Source organism: Ambystoma mexicanum, assembly GCF_040938575.1.
Source record: "Ambystoma mexicanum isolate Mex_15411 chromosome 12 unlocalized genomic scaffold, UKY_AmexF1_1 Mex_chr12_unloc.2, whole genome shotgun sequence".
Taxonomy (NCBI): Eukaryota; Metazoa; Chordata; class Amphibia; order Caudata; family Ambystomatidae; genus Ambystoma; species Ambystoma mexicanum.
Window position 1 is genome coordinate 4,781,187 of NW_027182323.1, and position 10,956 is coordinate 4,792,142.

The 10,956-nt window shown below is 46.7% G+C and overlaps 2 non-coding genes across 2 annotated transcripts; one reads left to right on the forward strand and one right to left on the reverse strand.

Annotated features, from left to right (window-relative positions):
• The first annotated feature begins 3,294 nt into the window (after positions 1-3,294).
• Positions 3,295-3,366, forward strand: TRNAQ-UUG (transfer RNA glutamine (anticodon UUG)). The gene has a single exon. It is a non-coding gene; the product is annotated as a tRNA-Gln (tRNA).
• Positions 3,367-3,662: 296 nt separating this feature from the next.
• TRNAV-CAC (transfer RNA valine (anticodon CAC)) lies at positions 3,663-3,735 on the reverse strand. The gene has a single exon. It is a non-coding gene; the product is annotated as a tRNA-Val (tRNA).
• Positions 3,736-10,956: the final 7,221 nt, after the last annotated feature.

Here is a 10,956-nt window from a genome sequence, read left to right on the forward strand (position 1 = left end):
TGGGGCTCATCAGCATCGAGTCAGGCTTATTGGAGCTCTTTCTGGATCGAGTCAGTGTCAAGCCGTTTCAATTGGTGGTCCCATGAGATCATGGGCGCTGAGACAGGTTGAGTCCGCTCGAAGTGCTCAAATGGTACAGTGCAGACTTTTCAAAAATGATTGGCTAGATTGCGCAAGCTGGTCACCCCAAATGTGCCCTTGCTTGGGTTAGGGAGTAGAGCTTGCCTCTGCCCTGAAGCCTTCTGTCTTCAGCTCTATGGCAGAGAACTTTGGTATAAACTACATTCCCAACACATTTCCAATGAATCCTTCTTCTCCTTCTTCTGAGAATCCAAAGATGAATCAACTGAGGACCACATTTCCTGCCTTTATAAAGGCAACATTCTACAGCAGATTGGCCCAAAACAAGAATGTAGTCAGTGTCCAATCCAGGCTGCTATGACATGTGTACCTTGTCTTCCAATGTCATATATAGAGTGCCTGTGTCTGCAGAGAGTGGGGAGAGGGAAGGATGCGTAGGGAAGCCTGACAGAATCCAAAACAGTAAAAGCCCTCTCTTGACCTAAACCTGATCTCGTGGGACTCTAACTGCACCCACCATCCATGTCTGCATGCTTCAAAATGACTCTGGTGATCGACACCCTAATGTGAGAGTGGCTTTGTCATATCAGGGCTGCCGGTGAAACACTCTTTCGCAGGGGACCTCCCGGGAGAGAGTTCCAGTACGCTGAAGGGAGGTGTTACCATTTTCAAAGGCATAATAAGAAGAGCTTCCTGGGACAGGGTCCCACATGGATTGCCGGATGGAGGTCAGAGAGCCGCTACTGGGTGAAGAGTGACCCCCAGAGACAATAATAACCCATCTGGGGGGGAACGATGTGGCACAGCTGGGAAGAAGGCAGCTGCTTAAGGAAATGTGCGCCACGTTCTGGGCATTGAGCGAGGAAGGGGGCGCGTGTGGACTCATATGGCCAGAAATCGTGCCCAGATAAATATGGAGGGGTGCAAATTCACACATGGCTGTGGAGAAGTGCCAGAAAAAATGGAATATGGACATGACAACGTTTTGCAGGGGAGCATGTTTCTCAACGTTTAGGGATGGCCTAATGAATTGGGGTGTACCAGGATACTACGATAAAGATGGGGTTGACCTATCTCAGGTGGGCTCAGACTTATTATTGAATTTTAACGACGGATTGAGAGAGCATGGTTTTATTAAAAGAAAAAAAGAAGAAGCAAAGAGGAGGAGGATGGGGGCAGCGAAGGGGCGACAACCCCTTCTGGCCGTTGCGGCCAGTCAAAAGTAGTACAATGTTGAAAAGAGAGCTGATGGCATTAGAATGAGCTGGGTGCTGGAGGACAGAAGTGTTGAAGCACGTACGCTACTGATCGTCTGTGTGGACTTGCATGTTGAATATTAATATTTTGTAAATAATTATGCCTGGGCTTAATTTGTTATGGGCTTCAGGCGAGGATAAATGCCAGGCCAACAGCAGGTTAAAGCTCGGGATGAGGGCATAGCAGCACCCGACTTCATATGTTGGCGAGATGGCACACCCACCCTGAAAGGGGGGCATGGGGACACCAGGCAATAACATGGTGGAGGGCCAAGGCCCCTCCAACTCCAATTCACAGGGCGGCACACACAAGGGTCACAAAGCATAGGTAACCCAAGTGGAGAAAGGCAGCAGGACAGGAAGGGGAGGCTGTCCCGAGGGAGAGGGACTCACGATTGGAAGGGCAACGTCTTCTTCACACCTTCCAGGTGACTTCAGAGACCCGGGGGCCATATTGTTTATGTCTTGTCAGCGATGGATGTCACACCAACGATCGAGCAGAGAAACATCCTCTTTACAGAGGAAATGACCATGAGCAATTAGCCCCGTGTTTAGCCTAACACGGCAGGTGGACACATAGGGCTGGAAAAAGAGAAGCCCCCGTTTGCAGTTTCCAGCCCCGGCTGGTGAAAAGAATTAGATAATGACACTCCCCACAGCCCAAAACCAGAGATACACAATTCGTCCTGAGCGGGAGGTTCAGGAAGGTTGCAGGAGTGAGACCTGGATTTTGGAAACAGTTAAATATTTTCAGCTGCCAGTCCCCAGCCCTGGCCTGCAGGCCCACACCATGTGATCACGGTCCGGCAGGTCTCGCTGGTCTGGGCCTCCTGCATCAGCATGGTGCCCTGGGTCCGCCCAGGCCACCCTCCATCCAGGATGCTCCCGGCATCCACAGTGCCCCCGGCACCTCAAGCCCATGTCCCCATGGGCCATCATGGTCCCGGCCTGCAACAATAGTAAGTTCGGGTGATCCTGGCAAACTACCAAGGTGCTGGCTCCCCCAGCACGTGAGAGGCCGGCAGTGTGTCCACCTGCGGCCATCCAACAGTTAAGTACATTCCAAATATGTAAATGTCACACATACATAGACTGAAAACTTGGCAGCTGGGCAAGGGGGTGGGGGTGTCCCAAGAATACTGAATCTCTACTGGAACAAGATGTGGGGCTTTAAGGAGGCTCAGCAGGCATGGTTCAAAGGGAGGCTGGCTCTTTACTGAAACATATGGGGTACGTGCCTGGGATCTTCACTCCGTTATGAACCAAGCAATGGGTTCTAGTGAGATTGCCTTTGTGCTAGACCAATGGGTGGGCACTGGGGCAGCCTGGTGTACTCGGCAGAAGAGCCAACAACCCAGTCCACCCCAGCAAGAGTCTTTTCAACTATTCCTTACATTATTACTATTTCATTGTAGTAAGGCCAACACATCATACTGTTGTGTATAATCCACACTCATACAATCATATCAATCTTTCACAAGCTGTAAAATTCGAAATGTTCAGAGACTGTGCTAGATACTAAATTGCCTAATCTCACTTGGAGATATGGTAATTGAGGAGAAAACCCAAGAGTCTTTTCTGAACAGAGCCCAATGCAACAGCCATTTCAAGTCATTTTGCAGAATGGCATCATGACGGCAATGGGGAATTAACATAATGTTCCAGGCCTGTATTCTATGAGTGGTCCAAAGGCAAGAAAGAGTCATGAAATCCCATGCAGGTGAGATGGTAAGGTGCATATGTTAAGGGGTTTCAACCTCTGCTCAGTGCTCCCTGAGGTACTCATTCTCCGTGACAAGCTCTTTACAAAGACATAAGTATAATACAAAGTCCCAATGATTAAGAATTACTGATATCGGGAAAGGGTGTATTAGGCGATCATAAATCTCGTAGTACTGCAGATTTCAGGGCACCTGTGCTTAGCTAAAAATCAGGAGTACCGTGGCACTAAGTGTATGGTTCCATGGTGTAATGGTTAGCACTCTGGACTTTGAATCCAGCGATCCGAGTTCAAATCTCGGTGGAACCTCACATTTTTCACTGAAATGAGACGCTTTTCGGAATCTCAATTTTATTTCCCTTTATTTCATTCATTCCCGCTCCTAGTATTTACAATTCGAATACATCATGAACGAAAGTCGGTCTTAGTTTCGTCTGACTTTATTTTGTTCCGTGTTCTTTACATACTATCACTATAAAAAATGTAATCTGTATTAATTTTGCTACTAAATAGTTTTGAAAATAGTGTTCGTTCATATCACGTTGTGCATATGGACTTCACTATGGAAGATGAAAAGTGAGGATTAAAGAGGCTTTCGCTAAAAGTGTTTCCGCCCGGTTTCGAACCGGGGACCTTTCGCGTGTGAGGCGAACGTGATAACCACTACACTACGGAAACGAGACTGTGTGTGTGTCGTTCTTTCCCATTATTATGATAGCGCACAGAAGGGGTTGCTGAAGCACAGCATATGAAAAATGTTCAACATTGCAGCCACTTGCTTCCTTCCGTACACTGGATTAAATTTGCGACCAAGATCCCGTTAATATATATGTCTTACTCCATGGACACTCCCCATCTTTTGAAGTTTTAAAGGAATGTATTGTTTCATTTTGAGTGCCCCAAATCAATCCAAAATCCTTTGTAAACGTGGATCTGTCTCCAGTGCTGCGTCAACCACCTGTGCCCGTGTTCTGTAATATTTGGTATCCCATACCGATCCGGTTATCCCCTGGTCTTCGGCTGATCGCTGATTGGCTGTATTACCCTGAGCAGTGGCCCCTCTTGGAGCTGTCACAGACATAAGCAGCAGAGCACCGCACAAGCACGTTGCTGTAATAGATTAAAAACACTGTTCATTCTGAGAGAAAGCTTTGCATTAAAACGCGAGGCTGCCTCTGAGGAAGCCGCTGATGTAAAGCTTTCTCTCAGAATAATAAACAGTCATTAATCTATACCCACAACGGAACGAAGCTCGGCATTGCATAAACTTTAACTTGTCATTAAAATACGAGGCTTCGACTGAAGCCATTAACGACTCGATACAGTTCATGAAATGTCGAGCTGCGCTTTGTGGTAATAACAAGACAGTTTACATCTTATGAAAAGCCTCCCTATATTATCCTTTAAGTGGAGTATTCAGCATTGCAAGATGTGGTGAGGGGGGGAGGGGACAGCCACGGTGAAACTCCTGCTACTTTCCCCTCAAATGCAGTACACTCAATTTCAGGTTGTCTCATTCGCGCCTCAAACTGCCCACCCCTGCCCCAATCAATTTTTTTGGTAACATTACTAGTGGCATCTCGCATTTTAACACAACAAAAAAAAGGGCAGAATCATTACAGATGCAGGGAACTCATCTATTAAAGCTCTGTCCAGGCGCTCTGGGGCAAAATACATGCACATCTCTCCTGATTTGCTTATGGATTGCATCAACAGACATTACTTCACAGAAAGCACATCACAGGGAGCATCATCAGTCTTTGATACTTGGAGGCAGAATGCAAGTGACTTTACAATAAGTTGTCATAAGTAAGCCAAGTGGCAAATCATTTTGTGGTGCAAAATACCTTAATTGCACTGTTATATATGGAGCAAGTCAGGCTTTTTAAACAAAAATAACAGCATCATATATTAACACATAAGCTTTGAAGGGAATCACTTACAGAGCTGCAGATAAGACACAGTCTGATTTCATGATCTGCCCAGGATCACACACTTTGGTTAATAGTGAAACCGGGATGGAGACAATTTAAGCAACTGAGCACGTCTTCACAGTTTTAGTTTATTTAGATATTTATTAAGGTTTCCCTTTGCATTTCATCTGCTTAAATTATACTTTATTTATAGCAATGCCTTGAAAGCAAAGCACATTACATAAGAAACTAAGGATCTTGTTGCAGAATAAGTGTGCAATTTTTTTCTATCTTCTAGAATTTTATATGGCAATATTTTGAAGTCAATGACAGCTTTTTATTGCCAAAGATGGTGGCATTTAATAAGTGTACGATTGTCCACTTATGCCAACAAACATGTTCTGCTTTTAGCAGCCTGATGGGACAGAAAATCAGGTTACCTTACCAGCATTGTGGGTTTACTTACTTGTGTAATTGACAGGGTGTCACTGTCTTATTGATGCTTCTGAGTAAGTTATATGAAACCCAATTGAAGACACACCAAACTATAATGAGAAGGACACGAGAAGGTGGAGACAGACGCAGGATCCTCTATCCGAAAGGCATGCGTTCTACAACAGAGCTATATCCACTGCTTGCTGTTATGTTTTTAGCCTTTGCCTCGCTTCATATTATTGATACAACGTATAAGGGATGAAGGAGAAAAGTTTACAAAGTGAAAAAGAAAGTGGTCTTTGTTGTAGTACAACGATTGCTTCTAGTAGATTTGCTGCTCAGCAAGTCCTAGATAAAATATTTATGATGTGAAATACTAGGTGTCTGTCACATTAGAGGAGTCGCACTTACTGCGCACACCCCCTGGTGGTGTAGTGGTTAGGAGTCGCTGCTCTCGGCCCGGGTTCGATTCCCGGTCAGGGAAGGAGTTGTTTTTAAACTATTGTATATGGTGTACAGCGTATAATATTGATCCTATTCATTTATCAACACTTTTATTTCCTATAAAAAAAATACACGTCGTGCATTCCAACGTGAGGTAAGTGATACCGAGAACCGGCAAAAAGCACTTAAATCAATGTGGTCTTGAAAATGAGAACCAGTTATTTGTTTATAACCTTTTCAGCGTACTGCCACGGTCAGATAACGCCATTATGTATTTTATTATATGTGAATGAACTGAACAAGTAGATTATGAAGCAAGGATGTAATCTGTCCATTTTGATCCCCGTCTGCCTTTCTTCCCAGTGGTGTTTGTTAGGCCCGGACTGGGCCTTTGAAAGGAGGACAGACACACCGATGGAGAGTATACGTCTTTCTTTATTCGCAAATTAACAAGGGGGGTCCTGGGAGTCCCTCTGCCAGACATTAGTCCTGGTTACGAGAGACTTACCCAGAGTCTTTAGCTCACTATCTTTCACAGAGAAGAAATATCCCAAACATATCAGTCTTTGTCCTGCCCTGGGGCAGTCCAGCACCGAAATGCTAGGCAATTCTCCTCTGAACAAGAGTACCAACAGAAACCCCAGACACATGTTTCGGTCTGGTTGGACCTCATCAGTAGGGTGGATCTGTGCCTCTCTAAGAATAGTGAGCAAGGGGTCCACGTCTGGATTCCCCTAGTAACTTAGGGTGAGACCCAAAGTTACTTAAATACGCAAATTAACAAGGGGGGTCCTGGGAGTCCCTCTGCCAGACATTAGTCCTGGTTACGAGAGACTTACCCAGAGTCTTTAGCTCACTATCTTTCACAGAGAAGAAATATCCCAAACATATCAGTCTTTGTCCTGCCCTGGGGCAGTCCAGCACCGAAATGCTAGGCAATTCTCCTCTGAACAAGAGTACCAACAGAAACCCCAGACACATGTTTCGGTCTGGTTGGACCTCATCAGTAGGGTGGATCTGTGCCTCTCTAAGAATAGTGAGCAAGGGGTCCACGTCTGGATTCCCCTAGTAACTTAGGGTGAGACCCAAAGTTACTTAAATACGCAAATTAACAAGGGGGGTCCTGGGAGTCCCTCTGCCAGACATTAGTCCTGGTTACGAGAGACTTACCCAGAGTCTTTAGCTCACTATCTTTCACAGAGAAGAAATATCCCAAACATATCAGTCTTTGTCCTGCCCTGGGGCAGTCCAGCACCGAAATGCTAGGCAATTCTCCTCTGAACAAGAGTACCAACAGAAACCCCAGACACATGTTTCGGTCTGGTTGGACCTCATCAGTAGGGTGGATCTGTGCCTCTCTAAGAATAGTGAGCAAGGGGTCCACGTCTGGATTCCCCTAGTAACTTAGGGTGAGACCCAAAGTTACTTAAATACGCAAATTAACAAGGGGGGTCCTGGGAGTCCCTCTGCCAGACATTAGTCCTGGTTACGAGAGACTTACCCAGAGTCTTTAGCTCACTATCTTTCACAGAGAAGAAATATCCCAAACATATCAGTCTTTGTCCTGCCCTGGGGCAGTCCAGCACCGAAATGCTAGGCAATTCTCCTCTGAACAAGAGTACCAACAGAAACCCCAGACACATGTTTCGGTCTGGTTGGACCTCATCAGTAGGGTGGATCTGTGCCTCTCTAAGAATAGTGAGCAAGGGGTCCACGTCTGGATTCCCCTAGTAACTTAGGGTGAGACCCAAAGTTACTTAAATACGCAAATTAACAAGGGGGGTCCTGGGAGTCCCTCTGCCAGACATTAGTCCTGGTTACGAGAGACTTACCCAGAGTCTTTAGCTCACTATCTTTCACAGAGAAGAAATATCCCAAACATATCAGTCTTTGTCCTGCCCTGGGGCAGTCCAGCACCGAAATGCTAGGCAATTCTCCTCTGAACAAGAGTACCAACAGAAACCCCAGACACATGTTTCGGTCTGGTTGGACCTCATCAGTAGGGTGGATCTGTGCCTCTCTAAGAATAGTGAGCAAGGGGTCCACGTCTGGATTCCCCTAGTAACTTAGGGTGAGACCCAAAGTTACTTAAATACGCAAATTAACAAGGGGGGTCCTGGGAGTCCCTCTGCCAGACATTAGTCCTGGTTACGAGAGACTTACCCAGAGTCTTTAGCTCACTATCTTTCACAGAGAAGAAATATCCCAAACATATCAGTCTTTGTCCTGCCCTGGGGCAGTCCAGCACCGAAATGCTAGGCAATTCTCCTCTGAACAAGAGTACCAACAGAAACCCCAGACACATGTTTCGGTCTGGTTGGACCTCATCAGTAGGGTGGATCTGTGCCTCTCTAAGAATAGTGAGCAAGGGGTCCACGTCTGGATTCCCCTAGTAACTTAGGGTGAGACCCAAAGTTACTTAAATACGCAAATTAACAAGGGGGGTCCTGGGAGTCCCTCTGCCAGACATTAGTCCTGGTTACGAGAGACTTACCCAGAGTCTTTAGCTCACTATCTTTCACAGAGAAGAAATATCCCAAACATATCAGTCTTTGTCCTGCCCTGGGGCAGTCCAGCACCGAAATGCTAGGCAATTCTCCTCTGAACAAGAGTACCAACAGAAACCCCAGACACATGTTTCGGTCTGGTTGGACCTCATCAGTAGGGTGGATCTGTGCCTCTCTAAGAATAGTGAGCAAGGGGTCCACGTCTGGATTCCCCTAGTAACTTAGGGTGAGACCCAAAGTTACTTAAATACGCAAATTAACAAGGGGGGTCCTGGGAGTCCCTCTGCCAGACATTAGTCCTGGTTACGAGAGACTTACCCAGAGTCTTTAGCTCACTATCTTTCACACGTGTCTGGGGATGCTGTTGGTACTCTTGTTCAGAGGAGAATTGCCTAGCATTTCGGTGCTGGACTGCCCCAGGGCAGGACAAAGACTGATATGTTTAGGATATTTCTTCTCTGTGAAAGATAGTGAGCTAAAGACTCTGGGTAAGTCTCTCGCAACCAGGACTAATGTCTGGCAGAGGGACTCCCAGGACCCCCCTTGTTAATCTGCATATGCAAGTAACTTTGGGTCTCACCCTAAGTTACTAGGGGAATCCAGACGTGGACCCCTTGCTCACTATTCTTAGAGAGACACAGCTCCTCCCTACTGATGAGGTTCAACCAGACCGAAACACGTGTCTGGGGATGCTGTTGGTACTCTTGTTCAGAGGAGAATTGCCTAGCATTTCGGTGCTGGACTGCCCCAGGGCAGGACAAAGACTGATATGTTTAGGATATTTCTTCTCTGTGAAAGATAGTGAGCTAAAGACTCTGGGTAAGTCTCTCGCAACCAGGACTAATGTCTGGCAGAGGGACTCCCAGGACCCCCCTTGTTAATCTGCATATGCAAGTAACTTTGGGTCTCACCCTAAGTTACTAGGGGAATCCAGACGTGGACCCCTTGCTCACTATTCTTAGAGAGACACAGCTCCTCCCTACTGATGAGGTTCAACCAGACCGAAACACGTGTCTGGGGATGCTGTTGGTACTCTTGTTCAGAGGAGAATTGCCTAGCATTTCGGTGCTGGACTGCCCCAGGGCAGGACAAAGACTGATATGTTTAGGATATTTCTTCTCTGTGAAAGATAGTGAGCTAAAGACTCTGGGTAAGTCTCTCGCAACCAGGACTAATGTCTGGCAGAGGGACTCCCAGGACCCCCCTTGTTAATCTGCATATGCAAGTAACTTTGGGTCTCACCCTAAGTTACTAGGGGAATCCAGACGTGGACCCCTTGCTCACTATTCTTAGAGAGACACAGCTCCTCCCTACTGATGAGGTTCAACCAGACCGAAACACGTGTCTGGGGATGCTGTTGGTACTCTTGTTCAGAGGAGAATTGCCTAGCATTTCGGTGCTGGACTGCCCCAGGGCAGGACAAAGACTGATATGTTTAGGATATTTCTTCTCTGTGAAAGATAGTGAGCTAAAGACTCTGGGTAAGTCTCTCGCAACCAGGACTAATGTCTGGCAGAGGGACTCCCAGGACCCCCCTTGTTAATCTGCATATGCAAGTAACTTTGGGTCTCACCCTAAGTTACTAGGGGAATCCAGACGTGGACCCCTTGCTCACTATTCTTAGAGAGACACAGCTCCTCCCTACTGATGAGGTTCAACCAGACCGAAACACGTGTCTGGGGATGCTGTTGGTACTCTTGTTCAGAGGAGAATTGCCTAGCATTTCGGTGCTGGACTGCCCCAGGGCAGGACAAAGACTGATATGTTTAGGATATTTCTTCTCTGTGAAAGATAGTGAGCTAAAGACTCTGGGTAAGTCTCTCGCAACCAGGACTAATGTCTGGCAGAGGGACTCCCAGGACCCCCCTTGTTAATCTGCATATGCAAGTAACTTTGGGTCTCACCCTAAGTTACTAGGGGAATCCAGACGTGGACCCCTTGCTCACTATTCTTAGAGAGACACAGCTCCTCCCTACTGATGAGGTTCAACCAGACCGAAACACGTGTCTGGGGATGCTGTTGGTACTCTTGTTCAGAGGAGAATTGCCTAGCATTTCGGTGCTGGACTGCCCCAGGGCAGGACAAAGACTGATATGTTTAGGATATTTCTTCTCTGTGAAAGATAGTGAGCTAAAGACTCTGGGTAAGTCTCTCGCAACCAGGACTAATGTCTGGCAGAGGGACTCCCAGGACCCCCCTTGTTAATCTGCATATGCAAGTAACTTTGGGTCTCACCCTAAGTTACTAGGGGAATCCAGACGTGGACCCCTTGCTCACTATTCTTAGAGAGACACAGCTCCTCCCTACTGATGAGGTTCAACCAGACCGAAACACGTGTCTGGGGATGCTGTTGGTACTCTTGTTCAGAGGAGAATTGCCTAGCATTTCGGTGCTGGACTGCCCCAGGGCAGGACAAAGACTGATATGTTTAGGATATTTCTTCTCTGTGAAAGATAGTGAGCTAAAGACTCTGGGTAAGTCTCTCGCAACCAGGACTAATGTCTGGCAGAGGGACTCCCAGGACCCCCCTTGTTAATCTGCATATGCAAGTAACTTTGGGTCTCACCCTAAGTTACTAGGGGAATCCAGACGTGGACCCC